At 33.8% G+C, this 23,267-nt stretch overlaps 1 protein-coding gene across 5 annotated transcripts in view; it reads left to right on the top strand.

Annotated features, from left to right (window-relative positions):
- Window positions 1-16,237: 16,237 nt before the first annotated feature.
- LOC143239327 (uncharacterized) overlaps window positions 16,238-23,267 on the top strand; it is a 38,615-nt gene continuing 31,585 nt past the window's right edge. For 3 of the 5 annotated variants that reach the window (XR_013021125.1, XR_013021124.1, XM_076480297.1), the window contains exon 1: window positions 22,507-22,667. The gene's annotated coding sequence lies outside the window, so the exon portion shown is untranslated. Of the gene's footprint in view, window positions 16,294-18,636; window positions 18,720-19,199; window positions 19,462-22,506; window positions 22,668-23,267 lie in introns of those variants that run through there. The other 2 variants (XR_013021123.1, XM_076480298.1) reach the window with 2 other exon arrangements.

The raw sequence follows: 23,267 nt of genomic DNA, 5'->3' as shown, positions 1-23,267 counted from the left end.
TATTGAAGGCAGTTGATTATTGTTTCCTCTTCAATCTAGATGTATGTTGCCCTTGTGGTGGAGTTTGAAAATAATATACAATATATTGAAGGCAGTTAATTATTGTTTCCTCTTCAATCTAGGTGTATGTTGCCCTTGTGGTGGAGTTTTTAATTTCGATAGTTGAAGAGCCTGGTTCGAAACCGTCCGATACCACAAAATATCATTATCATTATCCTTTAATTAAGCTGTTGATGCGTTATACGAATGGCAGTCAATCCTTGAACGTGGATTGTGATTGATTGGATGCTACTGATTGGCTGTCTTCCCTCTGGTAAGTAGTTCAAAATTAAGGACGGAAGGAATAACTTCTAGTAGCATTGTTACAAATATAATACTATGCTCTTTTCATCTATTTTATTTCATAATGTAATTTTATTTAATTTTCGAGTAAATGCTCGATTAAAGCAACTGACATTACTATATTTGTCTCATTGGAAAGCTGATTATAAAGCAATTTTAATTAATAGTGTATCGAACCTCTCCGTGTGATAAGTACAAATTCACACCACTATATTTTCAAGACTGTGTCTAAACACAAAGACTACATCGCTTTATGACTACGGTGGTTTTAGGGTTATGATGTTTCAATCTTTGGTAGGTTTATTAAGACATAAAAGGACCGGCATGGCCAGGTGATTAAGGCACTCAACTCGTAATCCGAAGGTCACGGGTTCGAATCTCCGTCGCACTAAACATGCTTACCCTTTTAGCCATGAGGGCGTTATAATGTTATGGTTAATCCCACTATTCGTTGGTAAAAAAGTAGTCCCAGAGTTGGCGGTGGGTGAAGATGATTAGCTTCCTTCAGTTTAGTCTTACACTGCTAAATTAGGGATGGCTATCGCAGACAATCCCCGTGTAGCTTTGCGTGAAATTCAAAGCAAATAAAAAAAAACGAGACAAAAGATTGTAATATAACTTAATCGATGCTTATATATTCGTACACAAAGTATCTAATGAAAATAGTGCAAAACTGTAACTTCCTGCTAGTACAGCGGTATGTCTCAGGATTTACAACCCTAAAATCAGCGGTTCGATTCCCTGTGGGGGGTTGAGCAGATAGCCCGATGTGGCTTTGCTATAAGAAAAACACACACACGCAAAACTGTATATAAACGATATAGTAGTGCGTGTAGGTTCATAAACTTTATTTTAACATTTGAGAATTCAAATTCTGCGATAATGTATGCGATTTTCTAAACGACGTGATTTGCTTGATTATTTTGAGTGTGTAGCTGTAAAGGTACTGTTCTACGTTGTTTTTAATTCAAAGCTTAAAAACCTAATTTTAGCGTTATAAGAGCTCAATCTTACCACTAGCCTGCCAAACAATGTGTATAGAGTGTCTAAACTGTATTGTATCGTGTCTGTACTGTTTAAATAGTATGATAATGTATGTAAATTATATTCGTGTCATATACAGCCTACAACTAAATAAATAAACAACCTCTAAAATGCAATAAGACTACTTCCTTGGGATTGTATTCAAATAACCACGAGATATAAATACAGGTATAGCTCAATAGTTATTTTATAATACAAAGAGAAATTCCATGAATGAATAGGATCACAAAATGAAGTAGCACTCATGATGGAAAGCAACACTTTCTGCATTGTTCTGGTGTCCATATCCAGGACTATTTGTAATTTATATTTATTATAGAATTACTATGGTCATCTGCTACTGACCAGAGGAAAAGCAGCTAATCAGCAACATACCATCACTCATCGTCTATAATAAGATATTGACTGTCACTCTTATAATGCATTGGCCAAAGGGAGGGCACCTAGTCAACAGTATCTTACCAACCACCATCCACACTAAGATATTGACTGTCACTCTTATAACGTATTGACCAGAGAAAGGGAAAGCTTCTCAGCAACATACTACACACATCATCTACACTAGGAGACTGACTATCACTCTTATAGTGCCCACATCTTAAATCAAGCAATATTTTGTGTTAATATTCAGTTTCGATCTCAGCTTGTCAGCTCTGAAATCTAAAGCTATATCAAAGGTCCAGCCCGTGCCTCAAACCAATCGAACGAGCATTTCGTGGTTTAAAGAAGAGTTTGGAGAACTGCGCACTTTAAACAATCGTCATTGTTACAGGGCAGGTGAAAGTGTGCCCCAATACCATCAGCAATTATCTTCGTTGCATAAGTACAACAGCAGAGTAGCTAAACGAAAACTATTCTTCACTCCAGGCAATATCGTGCTTTGACAGCAGTGGGCATCACAGATAATATCAGATTTTGAAAAAGCCCAGATCTGTACAATTCTCATACAGTGAATTCACCTAGGCTTGACGACTTTCCTTCAAGGAACATTTGTTGAAGCATCTGCTAGGCACTGCAAGCCACGGAGGAATTTCTTTTAAAATGTGGGGTTAATATTTGGGCAGTCAGAAGATTGCACCTGGTAGCGTATGTGAAGAAACGATCACTGCTGTTCGATAGAGTACAACTCTCGAGCAAGGCTTTCTACCTATACACGCCAGTGACCAGCTTACCAGACAAAGTGGTCTTTTAATGCAAGATTAGGCTATTTACTGTCCATTCAAGCTCGTATTACAAAATGATGGTTTGAAAGTCATGGTATAATTCATTCCCTACGAAAATGTCTCAAACAACAAGTCCTAATCTATGGACACTTTCATTCAAGTTCTTCCCTTAGAAAAGGGTGCAATCAAACAGCTCCAGATTTCAGATATTTTAAATACACACTGTGACGGTGTTTTTGTCCTAAGTATTACAAACGTATTCTTGTATTCTGACGATGACCGAAGAAGGTCGAAACGTTGTTCGCTCTTCTACATAGTGTTTTTTCTATCCATATCAGCCGTTTTTGCATATATATATATATTATCTTGTATTTTTTGTTTTGGATTTGGTTATTTAGTATTCTTTCTGGAGCCGGTGTCTGTTTACTTATGAGTAACCTGGGTATTCCTGAGAATTTACATATGCTAATGTCTATGTATGTCTGGTATTTGTATAGATTTATAGTGATATATATATATATATATATATATATATATATATACACACAGTTTCTGAAGAAACGTCGACAATTAGATCAAGGAATCGTCTCAAAGCATTTTTATTTGAAATTTCCAAAGTACAATATGAATGAGGATCATCGTATTCTTAATAAAACACAAACTCTGATAAAGCTGTATTAACTTCTTTATCTGATACACGAATAAATTATCCCATGGGCAAACAGCATAGCCCTTTTCTATTTTTGTTAAACGTTTCTTGCTACTATGTTTTTAAAGTTCTATGGCCGTTGTATTAAAAATGTATATTCATTTTTTTTCTTTGGAATTATTGGTTGATCAATGACCCATCGGCTTTCTAAACTCATTCTTTTAAATTATTAATGCGTACAATTGTGTGTGTATGACTGTTACTTGCAGGGCCCTTAGAAACAAGTCAGTTACCCAAATAAGTTAAACAAAAATAGGACATAATTAACAATACCATTAAGCACACTGATTGATGGTGGTGCACTTAAGTATTTTACAGTGAAAACGAGTGGGTTTATTTAAATGTTCTTGTTTGCTTGTTTTTGAATTTCGCACAAAGCTACTCGAGGGCTATCTGTGCTAGCTGTCCCTACTTTAGCAGTGTAAGACTAGAGGGAAGGCAGCTAGTCATCACCACCCACCGCCAACTCTTGGGCTACTCTTTTACCAACGAATAGGGGGATTGACCTCACATTATAATGCCCACACGGCTGAAACGAGAATGTTTGGCGGATGCAAACTCGCGACCCTCCCGCGACCCTCAGATAAAATGACGAGAAAACGTACTTCATCTTTGACGTCCTTCTGAGTGTCTATCTTCCATTATTCAATTGTTGTTGTTTTTAGTTTTTTGTTTGTTTTTTGCTTTTTTTAATTTCGCACAAAGCTACTCGAGGGCTGTCTGTGCTAGCTGCCTTTGTTTTCAGTCGTATCAAGTCTGGGGCTATCTTTTACCAATGAAAGTGTCAACGTTTATATATCAGATTAATTACGCCTTCTTTGTTTTCAGTCGTATCAAGTTTTATCTATGAAGTGTCAATTATATATCCAATAATTCCTTCTTTTGTTGTACTACGTTACACAAAAATGGAAGTTTCATATTCCTGTTCTTAATACATTACAATTTGTCGCAAAGAACGGGTAATAAAATTGCACTTGATTATTTATTTATTTTAAAAGATTTTGTTTAATTTAATAATTGATCTGAATTTATAATGTTTTGAACTATTTATATCTTTGTATCCTATAGAAGCTAATATGATATTTGTAGATTTTATAATTAATTGTATACAATATAAAACAAGTAAACTCAACAATAACAGTTCTTCAGTTTTTCTGACGAGAAAAAAAGTGAGATGAGAATAAAAAAAACCACGTCAACCGTAGTCCAAAGAAAGGTAAACTTTGAAAACTAACTACGTTTCTATTTCTTATTGTTTCAGGAACTCAGGTTCTCGGAACAGAAAAACGTCAACTATTATTTCAAAGTTTTCACGGCGTTGAACAAAAGTGTCTGTAAACAAATTTAAAGTTTGCCTTTCTTTCTGTCATGTTTGATGCCGAAGGGCTTTAAAAGTTACAAAACAAGACTGCTCGAACAGTGTCCTCAAGTGACGTCATAAATTTAGATATACCGCTTCTCTGATGAAACAATTTTCTAGAGAACTTGCTGTGTTGTTAGTCGGCACAAAAATGGCGAACAATCAAATTGAATTTAAACATGGCGATCAGTAATGCAGTGGCGGCGTACGACACTAAAAGCATATAATTTAGACTGCCGCGGGCACTTGACGTCAAATGTTGAATTCTAGCTTCTAGCAAACATTATATTGATGGTGTATTTTGTATTATATAAGCAATATTTCAACACGTAAGCTTTAATTTGATAAAACTATGCCTTGCAGGTGCAAATGAACCCAGGCCTCCTTTTGTTCCGAGGAAGCTCTTACAGCTTTTGAGGATAATTACTTCTGATTTAGCCAATTTCGTCCGCTGATTGCTTTTGTCCTGTCAATTTCTACCACTTTATTTATCTCACAAAGACGGTTAAACCGTTTCAATTTTAAACTGTTTCTCATGAATTTCAAATGTCCTTCGGGATAGGACGCCTTTTCGCTAAGTTAGTATATAGTCTGTAGGTTTAGTTTTGAGTTATAAGTAACGTTTATTGTACTAATGAAACTTTCCACACTTCAAAGTGAATGTAGAAGCAGTACATAACAGGCAATTCATAATAATGCAAAAGATTATTTTCAAACAAAGATGATTTCAAAACACTTTTTCCCTTGAGAAAGTATTCCATGCTGGTTGTTTACCTGAAAGTATCATTATTATGAACACCACCTATTATAGATTTTATTTTATCTGTACCAACCAAATATTACATATTTTAAGTACCATAAATACACAAACACATTAACTGTGATTTCTACAAAAGGAACGATCCGTGTACGATACTGTGTTGTGTATAAAAAGTTAGTTCAGTTTTAAGTAATAAATGTCTCTAATATATATATATATATATAAACTTTATTCCAAACTGAATGGTGGCCGGTATAACCAGGTGGTTAGGACGCTCGACTAGCAACCTGTGAGTCGCAGGACCGAATCTACGTCACACCAAACATTCTCGCCCTTTCAACCATAGGGGCGTTATAATGTTACAGCCAATCCCACTATTCATTGGTAAAAGAGTAGTCCAACAGTTGGCGGTGGATGGTGATGACTAGCTGCCTTCCCTCTTGTCTGTCACTGCTAAACTAAGGACGGCTAGTGCAGATATCCTCGAGTAGCTTTGCGCGAAATTAAAAAACAACATTTCAATAGCTTATCTAAAAAAAAGGATGGTGTAGTTTTAATATGTTAAAAATATTTGCTTTAACAAGATGATTATAATAGTACAACAATAATTAAAATTTGTAAAACTTGTATAAGGCCTTTCTTCAATATGTAACATGCTTATGGTCAAATGTAAATGTATACAATTTAAATTTTTTATAAAAGTTGCAGAACAATGTTTTACACCTGATTACAAATTCCACTTCATATGCGCTTATAAAATTTATGCTTAAACAATTTTAAATTCCAACTTTATATCAAAGGTAGAAATATCTTAACCAGGAATATTAATAAAAGGAAAAAAAAAACATGGATTCATACTTGTTGAAAAAAAATTAAAAGGAAAACAACATTTAAAAGAGTTAATAATTATAACTCTTCATTAAGCTTATATAGTTATAAATAAAGAAATTGTTATCAGAATTGTCAACCGGTCTCCGCTAGTAAAGCAGTATGTCTCTGGATTTACAACGCTAAAATCAAGGGTTCGATTCACATCTGTGGGATCACCACATGACCTGATGTGGCTTTGGTATAAGAAAACACGTGCACAAACACATATAATTATCGGATTTTTAATTTTAATTAAAGCGATAAATATAATACATTTTATATATTTATTTAATGTATATATATCATGTATTTATTTTAGATATTAAAAGAAAAGAAAAACAATTTTAATCTCATTACTTTTAAAATAGTGAGATCAATTTCTTAAACGTTATATCTATTTATATATTTAACGGATTAATGAAACATATATTGACTGATGACAAATGTTTGTTACACATATTTAAATCTAACCTAGAGAGAGCCACGTGCATAAAATTTATCATGAAAGTAAAAATACTGATTCAATATTATACTTAAATCTTTTATAAATTATACATTTTATCTTTTGTATTCCCGACGTTTTTTAATCAAAACAATCTTCCTTAATCAACGGAGTCTCCAAGTGAAGAAAACAAATATTTTTTTGCCAGTTTTGTTGTATATACATTTCATTCTATATTTATTTTGCATAGTTTGTTTGTTTAGAATTTCGCGTAAAGCTACACGAGGGCTATCTGCGCTAATTTAGTAGTGTAAGACTAGAGGGAAGGCAGCCAGTCATCATCACCCACCGCCAACTCTTGAGCTACTCTTTTACCAACGAATAGTGGGATTGATCGTCACATAATAACGCCCCCACGGCTGAAAGGGCGAGCATGTTTGGTGCGACGAGGATTCGAACCCGCGACCCTTAGATTACGAGTCGAACGCTTTAACCCATCTGGCTATGCCAGGCTGTTGTTTATAGACTAACAATAATATTAAATTACATTTTTCTTGCAAAAAACATGACGTTAAAGCTAGTGTTGAAATACAGTGTGACCAAAATACACTGGTTTTTTTCTATATGTTAAAAGTAGTTAATCTGACCGATTATCACAAATAATTATTTTACGAATACGCCACAAATTCATTTTGTGAATGATTTTAATTTTGATTGGCTCACAAAGTAATTTTCCGACAGTTTGACTACCTTAAATGAACTTTTCTGCCTCTTTGTTGGTTAAGCTTTGTTTCGCAAAATTTATTTATTTCAGTTAGCCATGAAATGTGAGGTTAAGGTATACTATGGAGTAGGAGTGGTACTGCTTGCCCATCACTTTTGACAAACAATACTAAGTATATATGTATGTATACATTTCTCACATTTACGAAAAATATTAGACGTGCTTTGATTTATGTGCTATAGGAAATTAGTAATGGTCAATACACGGACTATCCTCTTTCCATTTAAGGAATCCTTTTGCAGCCCATTTGTGTGAATCGCAATTATTTAATCCACCTACGCACCATCTCAATACAGATCCTTATATATTTAATCATTTTTTTTATGTCTCTTCTAGAAATGATACCCAATTCAGTTTTATTTGACTTAAATCCTTTTCATGTTTTAAACAACCAAAGAAATTTACCTAGCCATACTTTTTTTTGTGTGTTTTTTCTAATTCACTTGCTATGTTATAATATAGGCAATGGCGTACTAAACTGGGTGTGAGAAGGACGGTCAACCCCGAGCGACAGCCAGGAAGAGGGTTCGCCATCGAAAGAATTGGAATACCAGTACAAGTTTTCAAACCAAATAAAAAATTCGCCAAAGTAAGAAAAAATAAAAATGTTCAAATTATTGGAACAGCTTAGTGTTAATTTTCATCATAAAATTATTTTTGTTAGCAACACAAAATTTACAAACAAAAAATTTAATATTCGATAAAAATTACATTGAAAGGCGAACGTGGGTTGACGTTTTAATGATCAGTTAGTTGAGCATAGCGAGCTGGCTGTAACTGACATTCTAAATCTTGCTCACTTGATTCTATGACTCCATATACGTAAGGTATGTTTTATTAACTAATTATGGTAAAGTGTTTATAACAATATCATGGTACTTACACCATTGTCGAATAATCTTTGACAATGTGGTATCATAGTGATGTTACAGAAACTCATGTTTATGAATAGTGATCCTTGTGACTACTACCTGTGATCAGGTAGTATACAGAAAGTCACAGTATGCACTAAACCTCAGTTTTGACCTCTTCCCTATAACCATGACTGCTGAAGTAACAATGATGTGTGTGACTGAATGATTTTTTTATTATTACTATGTGATGAACTTATGTTGGTGATAGTAATATGGCTACATATTTTTTTAATGCAACTACATGGTAATGTTAAGACAGAGAGGATGAGGTTGTGAATACGTGGAGACGTGTTAATGTTTACATTGTTAATATAGTAAACACCGTTTCAGATTTACATCAACAAGTACAGTTATATTCTATATTGAATTAGTACTAATGCTTGTTGGTTCAGTCAAGTCATCTTAGTTTCAGCAATTTTACAATGTCCAGTGTAGTATCATTGTATATTTAATATGTTGTTAATGCTTACTACTTAATAAATAATTATATCAATTATAATAACAAGAGTTATATATACTGCACCGAATTAATGTTAATGAAATGGCATTGATAATTAATTGTCTCCAAACCCTTTGTTTATGCCTTGTACAAATCATTCTCTGCACCTTTGCAGAGTGCACTCATTTAGAACATTATTCATGTGTGACTTTTTTGGAACTTTGGAGAAAGTCTATTTCTTCCTTTCAATCACACCTTATCGATGGGAAACGCTGATGAAAGATATAAGTTTGACAGTCAAAAAACAGTCCTAGACAAGACTGAATGCTCATTATGACGCTGTGAGCCCGGTGTTGGCAAATTTTGAAAAGCTGACCAATACTCCTGAAGTGCTGTGCGATCCCAAAGAAAATTTGAACATAAGAGTATCAGCTCATATTTGGCTGTCTGGTGTATGTGATTTATCTTTCTGTTTTTTTTAGTTACCTTTCTTTCTGGTGTGAAGTCCTGGAAAAAATAATCTTAACAAAAGTAATTGTAAACATTTAGAATCAGCCTTTAAAAGTGCATTGTGAAGCTCCATGCTTTAAAATTGTTTCTTGAAGATTAGCGCCATGAAATTGTGGAGAGGATAATTCTATGGATAAAAGAGGAAGAGTAAAGCTCCGAAAAAGGATGCCAGGAAAGATGGCAAAGGATACTGGTCTAACATTGCCAAAGAAAGTGTATGTGTGTGTTTTCTTATAGTAAAGCTACATCGGACCATTCGCTCAGTCTACCGAGGGGAATCGAGCCCCTGATTTTAACGTTGTAAATCCGTAGACTTACCGCTGCACTAGCGGGGTACCCAGATAAAGTAAAAAGGGCTATGTTTTTATGTCTTAATCGCTTTCATCAAGAATCGGAGATTTGTTCTAAGGCAATAAATCAAATGTTGTCAATCTTCGCTGTCATTCAGCCAAACACTTTGGTTGGTTACAACACAAGAAGAACTTTGGAAGTGTATCCCAAATTTGACTCGGATTTTCGATAAATTCTCTGACGAAGATATTGATGTGAAAATTGGACGACTTCCGAGACATTTGTAAACTGCCAAAATTAGCTTTGAAGAGGCAAAAAAATGGACAGCATTACAGTTTCTGAAGTTTATTGCGAAATTGGATTTTTGTGAATCTCTGCCAAACTTGTCACTGTGTTTGAGATTCTTTATTACTGTCTCTGTGTCTATTGCTTCATGTGAAAGAAGTTTTTCCAAATTGAAGGCCCGGCATGGCCAAGCGTGTTAAGTCGTGCGACTCGTAATCTGAGGGTCGCGCCAAACATGTTCGCCCTTTCAGCCGTGGGGGGCGTTATAATGTAACAGTCAATCCCACTATTCGTTGGTAAAAGAGTAGCCCAAGAGTTTGCGGTGGGTGGTGATGACTAGCTGCCTTCCTTCTAGTCTTACACTGCTAAATTAGGGACAGCTAGCGAAGATAGCCCTCGAGTAGCTTTGTGCGAAATTCAAAAACAAACAAACCAAATTCAAATTGATGAATTTATTTCGTTCGATCTTAAGTCAGGCAAGACTGACAAATCTGTCTTTACTTTCAACTGAACATGAATATGCAAAGAAAGTGAATTTTGATGAGCTCATTGATCAATTTGCAGAAATTAAGGCTCGAAAGCAGAAACTGTAAATTCTCTCTATTTACGTTTAAAAAATAGACTGAACAATAAGACCTGATTTTTTTGTGTGTGTAAAGTAGAATGTTTAATGTCCTGCTTTTTTCTTATTTCCCATTTGCTTATGACAGTACCATACTGTTTAAAAATCTTCTTGCAAACATAATATATTTTTCGGTGTTTAAATTTTAAAATTATTTATGGGAGGAACTAGGGAACCATCCTCCCTGAGTGCCAAATACTTTAGATACGCTCCTGCCTGTACACGTCAAATATTACAGGAAATAATTTATGTTATTCATTATTATATGTAATAATAAGATCTATGCTATTTATCAAATATTTAAAGAATTACAAATTATTTAGTAACTATTTGCTAAAGTAACCATGGTTCAGAAAAGTTAAAAATACAAAATGTGTGAAGTATTATGTATGATATATTGTTACAGTGCTAGGCCTAACATTGCCAGTAAGTCAAACTGTGTCATGTTTGTATAATGATAATAAGTCTCCTAACCTAACTATTCTTGGTAAAAAAAAAAATGTGAATTATCTACTCCATATTCGAATCTTAAAAACATAAAGTATTTATACTTCGTGTATATATTACCAATTCAAGATTTTAGTAATCATTAGATAAATGAATAAAGTAATTTGTATTATAATATCTTTATAATTAATATCCGTATATCCTTCGTTATAAATAATAACGAAGTTGTTAAGTGCAAGCGTTGTAACGTAATTCATCCTACAGATAGACGTAAATACTATTTCAAACCTTTGTATATACTTAGTCTTGGTAGACTGTATCAAATTGGTTTCCATCTGGTGCGTCCTTAGGATTTCTGAAGTCTTACAAAGATTTTTATTTTCGAACTCACCACGTTGAATTAATACATGTCTTACAATGGTTAAATTCAAAATATCAAACAGAAATTTATGTAGCAATGACTACTTCAAAATTAATTTCCCAAAACAAAATTTGAAACATCGACTAAATGCTAAAATTTTCATAATTCATAGCAAAATGTGCGCGTGAAGAGGTTATTAGCATGGATTGTCTACTAGCCGAAAATCGGCTGCTACTATTCGGTAATTTGAGTTAATCTTCATTCCAAAGAGCACAAAGTTCTTTTAAGTTTGGTGGAACATTTTAAACTTCGTTGGTACACGTCGTTGGTAGGTGTATTTTATCGCTATGAGTAGGGATTTAGTGCATTACTAGTAATTTTAATCGCGGAGTTTTTTAGCGCCATGCACCCATGGCGTGTCGTTGTAATTCATTTACTAGTTCATTTTGGCCTATGCCATCAAATAGGCCTAAGTAAATGACATTATGAAATAGGGGTAGGCTTCATCCATAAAACCTCTAATACTTCTTTCTTGGTAACACTAGTTTGTGGTTTTTTTCACGTAATTTCCTTTTATTTCTTATATTACTTTTTTGGTATAAAAATTTCTGAAAATTACCCATAATTTAATGGCGGTTAATTGCTAAGTCTAGTATTCATGGTTAATGCTTGCTAGTTAAAATTTTCAATAATAATCCTTCATACCAGTGTAAGAGGCGTAATATGGTAAGTTGAGTAACCTGTTCTAAGCCTATTCCAAAAGTTGAAATCTGAATTACAATAATAAACAAATATTCAAACGAAGTTAGCTTTTGTTTTCTAGGCCTGTAATACTAGAATGTATTTCACGTCTTTCAATCCTTTAGTTAAAATTTAAAAAGTGTTAAATTATGATATTTTTATAGCCCAGAGGCGCACAAGAAATTTACAAACTTTCACTTTCTTTATGTGCTTAGTGGAGTTCTAAGTAAAAATCAGAGCTTCATGACTGACTCTCTTACCAGAATAAAAACCATTGTTTTTAACTGGTGAACTGTTGTTCCAGTTAACGGATGAAACAGCAGTTGTGAATGGAATTCCCCTTGATCTTCACTTTCCGTTGATCAGCTGATATGAAGAGAGCCAATCACTGCTTTCTTATGAGGACCTTAAAAGTTTACTATTACATTCAAAGCAGTACTTGAGCTTCAGAAGGCAAATTTTACAGACAATTTGTGCGTGAAAGTGCAACTACGAAAGTAGGTATCAAAAACCTGTCAATTTTTGTTCTTTCCATGTCACATTCTAACTTTTTTAGTGCGATCCTTAAGACTCCTAAGTATTCTTCATGTTTGTTTATTTTTTATCTTCGCGGAAAGTTACACGAGGACTATCTGCGCTAACCGTCCCTAATTTAGTACTATAAGACTAGAGGGAAAACAGCTAGTCGTCACCACCTACGAATAACTCTTGAGCTACTCTTATACCAACGACTAGTGGGATTTACCGTCATATTATAACACCCCCACAGCTGAAAAAGCGACCATGTTTGGTGTGACGGAGATTCAAACCCACGACTCTCAGATTACGAGTCGAGTTCTTCATTTTAATAGTTAGAAATTTGCCTGCAGATGAACTTGGTTTAACTTTCATTTTAGAGTTAATGTATTTGTAGCGAAGTAACAGAAATTAGAAAATTTTGTTTTATTTTGACTTAAATGTTCACTTTCATATGTGAATATTTGTGGGATAGTTTTAGTGTTGAGGTAACGCTTGCAATTTTGGTTTAAACTTATTTGAAAGTTAATGCAATTAGAATCGGTTTGTAGTTCATTTCGTACTCAACTTAACTCGAAGTTTTATTTTTATCCTTAATCCATAGCCTAATTTAAACTATAAAGGGGAACACACAGAACTGACTTCATTCAGTTAAGTCTTTATGTCATTTTTATAAGTCCCACAGATACACTCATTAACCACTTGCCCTCAAACATGATTGCATATAGTCTGTTGTTTGCTTATACTGTAACTTGAGAAAGCGTTATTGGATATTTGATTATTGCGTAAAGTTGTGTTTGGTAAAAGTCTATGCGGTCTACTTGAAATACACACTAAAACCCTAAGTAAGAATCTCTTTTTATTTACAGGTCTCTTGTCTGCTGGTTATCAGGTACCATAAGCCTGAGCAGCATTTAACGGAATATGATCTTTAAATATCCGAAGTTAGAAAATGTTCAGTTTGGATTTAAAAATAAAAATTAATGGTAATAAAAAGTAAATCCTAAGTAATCTTAATTCTGGCTTCTCTCAGTCTGAATTTTAAATAAGAGTGTAATTCTATTAAAACTACTGTAACGGTACTAACTCTTGTTGAGCCAAGATAGCATTGCTAAATGAATATAAAATTGTATGATTTAAGCGTATATCAGCAAGTTATCTATTGTGTTTAAAAACAAACCAAACACAAAATGAATATTTAAACAAGATTAGTAAGGATATTAGTCAAAGTCTTAAATAAGTCAAGACATTCCACGGTACTAACTTTCAAACGCCTGTCACGGCGTTATAGCGCTAAAGTCTGGGGTTCAATTCCCCGTAACGGGAAGAATGCAAGTAGTCCATTGTGGGGTCTCAGCACAATCTGGTTCCCAGGTCATCCGACTCACGATCTGCAGATCGCAGGTTTCAAACTCATCATTGAACATGCACGCCCTCTCAGTCGTGGAGACGTCATACTGTGACAATTAATCCCACTATTCAAGGCAGGATTAGCTGTGTCTGGTGTTCATTAGTTGCCTTAACCCTATTTTATGACTTCTGAATTAGAACCGGCAAGTGTAGACTGCTCTCAACTTGCTTTGCGTGAGTTTTAACAAACAAACATGGCGGATTAAATCCCGCCACCCACAGATTGTGAGTTATGATCTCCAACCGCTCGGTCATGCCAGGCCGATATTGAATAAACTTAGCAATGCCCCAGTCGCACAGCGGTATGTTTCTATGGATTTACAATGCGAGGTAAAAGGTTTCGATACTCACTGTTGGTGTTTTTAAAATGTCCCACCCCCAGTGGCAAAGCGATATATCTTCGGACTTACAACTTTAGAAACCTGTTTCGATACTCGTGGTGGTGGGCAAAGCACAGATCGCTCGTAGTGTATCTCAGTGCTTAATTACATACAAACTATAAACCAAGCAAATTATCCAAAGTAACTGGAAATTACTTAGAATACTTGTGAGTAACTAAAAATAATATTAATCTTTTTAACTACGGTCATTGTCTCGCACTAGGACGCGGTAAGTCTACGGATTTACAACGCTAAAACAAGGAGTTAGATTCCTCGGTGGACAATCTATCTAACTCGATGTAGCTTTGCTATAAAAACACACACACACTACGGTCATTAAGATCAAAAACCTGATGCTGACCTTATTGAGTTAAGATACTTTAGGGCAGTGAAGTTAACAATTTTGCTTAGTAAAACTCAAGTATAATACTGTTGTTCCATTTTGACTTCTTCCTAGATTACTGTTGTTGTATTAGCACAAAATCACACAATGGGTTATGTGCGCGCAGTTACTTGTAGGGAATCGAAATCTGGATTTTAGTGATGCAAGTCTATAAACTTACCGCTGATCAACCCATCCATCCAAACTTATACTGAACGCATTTGTTATCTAACTTATCCGTTTGACGTTATAGGATAGGTTATCCACTCGAGAGGATAGCAACAGGGCAAACAAACGTAAGCCAATTTTAGCACGTGTTGTATGTGTTTTCTTATAGCAAAGCCACATCGGGCTATCTACTGAGCCCACCGATGGGAATCGAACCCCTGATCTTAGCATACCGAAGACATACCGCTGTACTAGCGGGGACACCTAGTTTAGTACAGAACTGCACAATCTAAGTAAATTAATCCAGCTTAGCTACGGTATTCTTAAAATAACTCGAAGTTAAGTAAATTATTTGTAATAAATTAAGAAAAACAGTAATCGAGTCTTGGATGGAAAATAAAAAATTCCCAGACCTTAAATTAAAAACTCAAAATGAAATTGGTGGGGAAATTACAGTAAGAATTAATTTAGGTTTTAAAATCTAAATTTAAATTTAAATATGGAATAAATAAAATACATGGATACTTATAAATACAGGAATACCAAATAAAATTGTAAAATAAACGAAAACGAAATACAAAGCACTATACATTTGTACAATTACACTTAAAACGACTCAAATATCTTCTTCCTTTTTTCTCTAGGACATGGCCAGATGGTTAGGGCTCTTGATTCGCAATCTGAGGATTTCATGTTCGAATTTCCCTCCCACCAAACATGCTCGCCCTTTCAGCCGTAGAGATGTTATAATGTGACACTCAATCCCAATATTCGTTAGTAAAAGAGTAGCCCAAGAGTCGACAGTAGGCGGTGATGACTATCTTGCCTTCCATTTAACCCTTCACTGTTAAATTAGGGACGGATAGTGCAGATAGCCTCGTGTAACTTTGCGTAAACTTCAAAACAAAACAAACAAATATTTTCTGTGAGTTATATTCCAGCTTAGTGCAACAGTTCATTTATATACTGATATTTATTGTATTAATTAAATCTTAACAATAGCCTTTGGGATGGGGGAGATCCGGCGACAACTGAACCAATGCATAAGTTATGTAGTGATTTGGAGAGTAAATGTGATAATGGGTTGGTTCATCCGGCTGTAGGCCAACACGTGCATGTACGTGGGTGCTATTACCTTCGGTATTTAAACAAATTTTGAGTTCTTATTTATGTTTTCATCAAATATGGAGAAAAATCGCTGTCATAATCGCTTCCTGCAATTTATTATTACGTCAATTAGTTTAAAACTAGAATCGTATTTGCGTAATGCCCATTGTATACAGACTGTAACGGTTGGTTTATCTTTGTTAGATTCAGGACATGACCACGCTGACACCAAAGTGCACGAGCAAGGTATGATGCATACATCTTTAGTAACAGGATTTGGTAAAAACAGAATACTGTGTGTTTAGCATTACTTCATTAATGTTTAAAAATATATAAAAAAAACTTGAACACCAAATGAAAGATACCTGTTCTAAAATTCCTGATGAATTTATTACCGTATTTTTATTACCTAATAAATTTTATGCTATTTACGTCTGATAATATGTATTAGAAAGCTACTGTCATATTTCAAATCATGCAAACATTTATGAAAGTACTATACTCCACGTTTAGTTAAGTTGCTGTACGCGCTTTAGGTTTTTGTTTTTTGTACAGCGGTAGGCAAGTCAACCTTATGATAGAGAAAAATCGAGAACAATTTCGAGTTAATTATACCATATCAGTCTTTGTACAAACTTTAACTTCTTAATACAGTAAAACAATAAAATATTAGCATTAAGCAAAGTAAATAGGTGAAATAAATGTGAAGCATTACCCTTTGAAAAGTATTTTGTAATGAACTTTGCGTTTATAATAAGTAATGACAGTTTACCCATGTTCCCGTTCTAACAAGATGTAAAAAAACAATGTAACAGGTTATTTCAGATATGATCTGATTTTAATGACTAAACAGCGATAACACATTCATGTAAATGGCAAACATCTTAATATTTATTATTAGGTACAAACTGAAATGTTAATCTTAACTGTAAATGTGTGACCGTGATCCCTGAGTAACAGTTTTGCATTACATACGTAAGATGTCGTGTTTAAATTAAAACATATAGTGTGCTTCAGTCAACTATTTATAGCTGGATATCTAAATACAAATGTAAAAAAATTAAGTCGTCTGTGCAGTGTTCTATCTGATAACTAGAATATGGCGTGACGTCTGATAAATAACATGAAAACGTCAGTCAGTTGTGTGTTATCTAATGTCTTAATAACATAGAAAAAAAAAACGTCGAACAAATGAGTGGTGGTAATTAAAGAATATATAAAAACTTACATCAGTCTAGTATGGTGTGATGCATATATATATATTTATGTTGTTGGGTCTGTGACGCGTACAGCAGAATACATAAACACCAATTATACGGATTTACATCAGATGTATGCGGTATGATGTTCGTATAATAGCATACAGATTTAAGTCAGCTCCTTAGGATGTTGAGATTATAACATACGAATCAACCTACCTGGTGTGGTATTTAAATAATAATATACAGACACCAATCAGCTGTATGTGATGTCTTGTTAGAAGAAGAACATACGGATCTCAGTCAACTGCATATAACGTAGTATTTTAATAATGGTTTATAGATTTGAGACAGCTGTTTGCGATATGATTTTAAATAACACTATAAGGGCATTAAACAACAGTATATTGGGATGTTTATCTCTTACACTAGATGAGTGTGATTGTTAAGCAACCCACTTGTGTACACGAATTAAAGAGTATGAGAAAATTAAATGATAGCAGTTATGTTTGTTGTGATTTAAATCATATAGTAAAACCAGAGAAGAACATTTTTTAAAGAGTAAACGAATCAGGATTGGGAATTTTTCTCCGCCTATAAACTAATATGTACATTATGTGTTTCGTGACACGAAATACTTAAGAAACTGAAATGTATTTACTGTATGCATATATATATTGTAGCTGTAAGAGATGTAAAATTATGAAAGTGTTTGTAACTATGAATATACGTTTTATGTATGCAAAAAACAAATATGTTTACAGTATATAATTGTATATGCCACACAGTGTTGTTTAGTATTGCGTCAATAATTATTTGTGCAAACGACGAACATGTGTTTGTAAATGTTACACAGATAAGTTAATGAAGAAGTTTATTATTCATTATACGGACATACAACACCTTACACTTGTTTTAAATGTAACTCGGGTATACGACAAAAAGGATGTATGTATATCGTACAAACTGTACTGTGTTTCTTAGAAGACAAAAGTGTAAAGTGTATATTAATTACGACAAAAAGGATGTATGTATATCGTACAAACTGTACTGTGTTTCTTAGAAGACAAAAGTGTGAAGTGTATATTAATTACGACAAAAAGGATGTATGTATATCGTACAAACTGTACTGTTTTTTAGAAGACAAAAGTATGAAGTGTATATTAATTACGACAAAAAGGATGTATGTATATCGTACAAACTGTACTGTGTTTCTTAGAAGACAAAAGTGTGAAGTGTATATTAATTGTATACATATACAATTAACATAGCGTCAAAATGACCGATCAATAGTAAAATAATTATAGTCGGTCTTTTAAAAGAATGTAAAGATTAATTACAAATTGTAAAATGTTCAGATAATTTGGTTAATTGTTTATACTCTATCTAGGAAAGATGTGTGTTTACAGTTGAAAACAATATCGTTGTCTAGACAACTGTACATGCTAACCGTTGATGGAGAAACACTAATAGGTACGTTAGTAGAAATAACGGATGTTTCGCTTTATTGCAACAGATAAAATCCATAAAAGAATAGCAAAGAGAGAAAAATATTTAAACTATTGGAACTGAACAACGCTTTAGAGAAACTTGAAAAGCTTATAAAAATCTTCTATATCAACCTTTCCGGTGTTTCTGATGAGACATATCTCTTTACCGGAAGTGTCTCTAATGTTCTCTATTACTAACATATTTTTATGCTGTGGGCAACTTCCCGATTACAGCTATTATTCCCCACGTTCGAGCTGTGTCACGAAGAGAAATAATGACATGCTACACGTATACACGAGTATCGTCTATATTGTGATTTCATTGGCAGGTTTAAAATGTAGTAAATGTGATACATCGTGATTGGATTCAGAAATCCAAAAATCCCCACCTCATTTGTACGAATATAAGTGATATTATGTTATGATAACAAACACGTGATTTCTATCTTTTCTTGGTCTGTAGCACTTGAAACTTCATTGGCAGAAAATGGGTGATGAATATTTCTTTTATAAATGCGGCGAAAAGCATTTGTAATTTGTTAAACTGAGGAAACGAGCAATAATGGATTTATTTCCCTAAGCGCTGACAAACCCAAAAAAGAAAAATTTGGTCAACGGCTCAGCTAAACGACTTTCATGTGGTCATTTGGAAAGTGTTTCCTAATATCTACTGTTAAAATTAAATCGTTATAAGTAATTATTCTAATTTTTCTGTGATGCTTTAAGAGCTTCAGTTTCAGTTAAACCGAGTTTCAGTTAATAATAAAACTTTAATGTGTTTGTGGCTTGTTACAATTCTAGTTTTGTTATTTCGGTGCAACATTTTTTACCTTACAATACTATCTATAAATAATAGCTGCATCTAATGTTGTGATATGCCTTTTGATGCTTAGACCATCAATACAAAAACTAACTGATAAAAGGCATGGTAAAGGTTAAATAACAGGTACAATGTCGGGCAATCCACACATGGTGATAGAAATCCTTATAGATAGTTGAAATCATAGAACGACACGCATAATAATAAATTTGTTCAAGTATATTTCACCTTACGATGGCATTTTCGGTAACAATGAATCACTGCTATTTAATATGGCAATAATGACAATAACAATGTTTTATTTACTAGTTTTGTTTTTCTTAACTTCCACAAAGAGTCAACTAGTCAGTCCTACCTGGATCTCGCCTAGAGATACAAGTAATATAAAAGAACAAACATAACTCACATTCAGAAATTACAAAATCATTGATCCCGAAAGTACTCCAAAATTCTGCACTAAGGGAGAAACTGTAAGGAAGAAAAACAAACTGACACGCTACAATTGAACTCATACGTTATTGGTAAGACAAGCTGATGAAACATTCTAAAGTTTTAACATTTACACTCTTTAGTTTATCATACTTAAATTTAAGTTGCATCAAGTCAAAAAGTAACTTACGGTGTATTATATTACTTGTATAAAATGATTAATTATTAAATGTTTAAGATGTAGAAAGTTTCTTAAGGTAAAACGTAGTCACACATGCACGTATCACAAAGATAAAAAGGTGATTACTGTAAAAGAATAGACATTAATAAGTGTTTATTTAACCTAATTAAGAGTTTCTTTTGTAAAGCTACACAAGGATTATATTTGCCATCCATCTCTAATTAAATGATACATTAGAAGGAAGACATCTAGTTAACACCATCTACTGCTACTGCTAGGCTACTCTTGACTGACTGAGTAATGAGATGTGACTCTCCCTATCCTAACGCATCCATGACCTCAAAGTATGGTGCGCGTTTTTGCAGCATAGGGGACATTGTTTGTATTATTAACAGTTGCACATCACGAAAACGTGAGGAATATCACAGAGGTTCTGCATTTGTTCTCTGTGATTTGATCACACCACATTTACATGTAAAATAATTAAAATGAACTACAAAGCACACACAACTAGCAACATCATAGCCTGCTTTTAAATATCAGTGGGCCAATTTCATACTTCTCTGTTTTTTAATTTTCAGTTTGTTGTAACAAAAACTTGATCATTTGAAGGTTTCTTTGTAGGATCATTTCCTTCCCCCTTACTACACAAGGAGATAGGCCTCAATTCCAACAGGTGATGTTGGCTTGTATACAGCATTTGGATACGAGTGCATGGATCTTCCCGATTTTAGCGAAATTCACAGGCTACGAGAGCCATGTCTTACAAAAAACGTGTGTGTTTGCTACTGCTTTTGTTGCCAGCTGCAGTAATAATAACAGCTGCTAAAAACGATCATGACGCTGTACATAGTGTATTTTTCTTTAAACTATTTGTTCTTTACCACTATCATGAGAAATGTTTCACGATTACTTTAAAAAAGCAACAGTTAAATATTGACATGATTAACAATAACGTTTTCCGTGTTCCATCTACTTTCATAAGAAACTGTCAGCTTTCTTCTTGCCTGTATGAGAGAGGAAAACTTTAAGATATGGTCCTTTAACAGACTGCTACCATCGTAGGATGACAAAACCTCGCCATTCGCTCTATCTGGTGTTATTGATATTGACGTTCTGTTCGGAACAGAGAGTATCTGTCTGCGCTGTTAATAACACACTAAAGACAGTTATAAATTTCCCCCTGCTAGTAGATGATGTTCGCAGGTTTGCTGTGACACACGTTAGATGGTACACATAACAAGAAGAGAAGTTAGGACTTCTAAGTCGCAAGACATGATATATTACAAATTATTGATTCAACTAGCGTTTCAAATAAGATTTTGTTTACTAGATCTCACCCGCCCACCAGAGCTCTGACATTGAACGAAGGATTTCATCAGCAGAAGCAGACAACAAATATGAAGTATAGATGAGACAGTATTACACACTCGTCTTACTGGAAACTCGTACTGAACTGGTGAAATAGTGATTAATAGGGTGATTTAAATTATTATTAATTTTATTGTGTTCTAATATCTTCCACATAATGCTACTAAATATTATGCTCCTCTAGTTATTGTGTTCTACATCCTAATTACAAACAAAAATGTGTTTATGTTTTGCTGAAAATAGAGCTAGAAAATTTTATCAATAACGCACTCATGGCACATTGACAAAACTAACAGCTGTAACTTAGCAACAAATATATCAATCACGATTAAAGATCATTCGTGGAAGAATATTAACTATGTCATAGCAGCATTAGTTAGCACATTTAAATTACATCATCAATATTAAATCATCGTAAACTGTTCCACTGACAAACGTGTAAACATTTTCAGGCGTGTGTAATATTTAAACTTCATCAGAAGTGGCAAACAGTTGTAACGTTTTGCGTTGACACAGGTAAACAACATTATTGTAGTGTGACGACATTGTTTAATACTTAAACTATATTAACATCAGTAAATATAAGTAAAGTTTTGCGCTGACAAACAAATAAACTATGTCAACGTTGTCAGGCGTGTGCAACGCTTTTATTTAACACTAAAGTTTTAGTAATGATAAAAATTAGGTGTAAACTCTAGAACAGTTTGTCACTATAACCTGAATCAGCTGTAATAAGAGATGCAAACCTTAAAACTGTTAAGCACACATGATAAACGTTGGCAGCACATATTAAGATAAGCACGTAAGTTGTTTTGATGTAAAATTGTGAAACGAAGTACAACATTAATCTTCTATAGATAGCAGTGATCAGATAGTCAACTGTGCAATGACTTTAGAAACGGTATCTGAAGTAAAAGATTTGACATCAGTTAAATCATAATTTCTTTTTCAAGTAGGAGATAACTTGTCTCACGCAACGCTCTCGTTACGTTTCGAATATATGGAAATAACTGCTTATCTATGTTATCTTGCTTTAAGCCTCTCCGTTTAGGCATGGTTGTGTTACATGGCAGTTGCTGTAGGCAGAACTTACACAGGTAATCACCCGTGATAATCACTTGCAAGTCGTTGTAAGTATTTGTCGTCACGAACTTCTCTGCTATCTAAATGTAATAAAAATAGCATAATAATGTATCGGAAATCCGGATTTGAATAGCTAGTTTTAGCGAAAATAAAAATATAGGTGTCGTGAGAACATTCGTGTTTATTTATTTTTAAACAAAACATATGTTCTTCAAAATATCAAGGTGATATTCTTGTGAATTCATCATAAAGACTAAACTTTGACAGATTTAATTTTATAGTCAACGCCTGTGTGTTTCAGAAATGTTTGAGTAAGATTTTTTGTTTGTTTTTTACATTTTAATTGTTTCATAATAATTACAGCATTTATTCTGCATTAGTCTAATTTCTAATATTGTTTTAACAACGAGCGAATTTCATTTGAGAAAACCTGCTTTAGTGCATATGTAGTTCAATTTGTTTTTCTTTGTGCTTCAAAATACTTCTGCGTTGAAAATGGTTTTGTGTGTAAATCTCAAACAATCTTCTGTCTTGCCCCTTTTGAAACTATCTTAAAATTATCATTTTGTCCTATGGTTTGTCAATTGTTTTGTGAAACTAATTAAGTCAGATACTATATAGAACTGTTTTAAAACGTCGTGCCCTAT

This window comes from Tachypleus tridentatus, chromosome 13 (genome assembly GCF_004210375.1).
Source record: "Tachypleus tridentatus isolate NWPU-2018 chromosome 13, ASM421037v1, whole genome shotgun sequence".
NCBI lineage: Eukaryota > Metazoa > Arthropoda > Merostomata > Xiphosura > Limulidae > Tachypleus > Tachypleus tridentatus.
The sequence above is the reverse complement of the archived record's forward strand: the minus strand, read 5'-3'. Positions and strand labels throughout refer to the sequence as shown.